Genomic DNA, 1,183 nt, shown 5'->3' with positions numbered 1-1,183 from the left:
GAAAAAATCCAGATCACGCGACTCAAAGAAGTCCTTCAAGATGAAAGTTTTGTTTGCTAGCGATCTAGCATTCACCAGGGCAAACCTAACTGGATCCGGGGCTTTTGCAGCCAGTGTAGTCCGAGCAAGCGGCCGGAGATTCTGCTGATTCACCCCGCGCCAGCGGAGGTGAGGAGCCTGAACACGGCAAGCAGGGAGCCCCACGTCCAAGCCAGCCACTGGAACCAAACAGGAGTCGATCGGGTCCGCAGAACGCCACGGGGCGAGGCGACGAAATTCCGGACGGATTCCAGGCAAAATCATAGTAGAAGACGCCAGCCTGGTCCTCAATTTCACCAGCCAACCACCGCGTTTCCCCCGGCGTCTCCGGCGCGCTCTGCGCAAAAGTGGAGCTGACACACGGCGAAGGTGAGCTGGTATTCCCGTAAGAAACGGAGGACAGAAAGTTTTTTGGCCATCATGGTCAAATGGCACCACGTTTTTAATCAAGGGTCGAAGGTCTAGGAGTATTTGGCGGTCGTAGACCAGTAGAGAGTTGACATTTGCAATAATAATTGACAAAAATAACGAAAATACAAACAAAGTGCGCAGAGACAGACGGCAAGCCATAGACACCGGCGCCATCTTTACTCCAGATTCACTCCAGATCTGACAGATGAAATGAGTACTAGGACAGAAGTACAGAAGTGAGTACAGAAGTGTTTTCATTAAAGTGTAAAGTCGCCTTTAATCTCAGTAAATTCCATTAAAGATACATTATCTGTATAATGTGCAGCATTTTATTAATTTGTAGCACTTATTTTGTGTAACATCAAGTTTGTAACATTGTTTTAAAAACTTTTAATAGAAAATTATACTCAACATTTCTTAAGTTAAATTATAAAACTGGCTCAGAGTCAGTTACAATGAAAAACATTTCGCCTACATTTAAAACATATAGATATTGCGTATAAAATTGCCATTCAAGATTACACAGATTTAACATAAATTAATAAAACTTAATGTGGTGCATATTCGTCAGTAACAGTTAAAAACAGGAACGATTTCTGGAAATGTATTGATAAACTAAATGTTTTAAATGCAGAATAACCAGTGCTGAATACTAGTACTCTTACTACTTTTAGCGGTTCTGAGTTCACCACAGGTTCAATCCACCCGATTCCCGAGGCACTTATTCGAAACT

The sequence above is a fragment of the Leuciscus leuciscus genome (genome assembly GCF_965113295.1).
Source record: "Leuciscus leuciscus genome assembly, chromosome: 20".
In the NCBI taxonomy this organism is placed as follows: domain Eukaryota; kingdom Metazoa; phylum Chordata; class Actinopteri; order Cypriniformes; family Leuciscidae; genus Leuciscus; species Leuciscus leuciscus.
The sequence above is the reverse complement of the archived record's forward strand: the minus strand, read 5'-3'. Positions refer to the sequence as shown.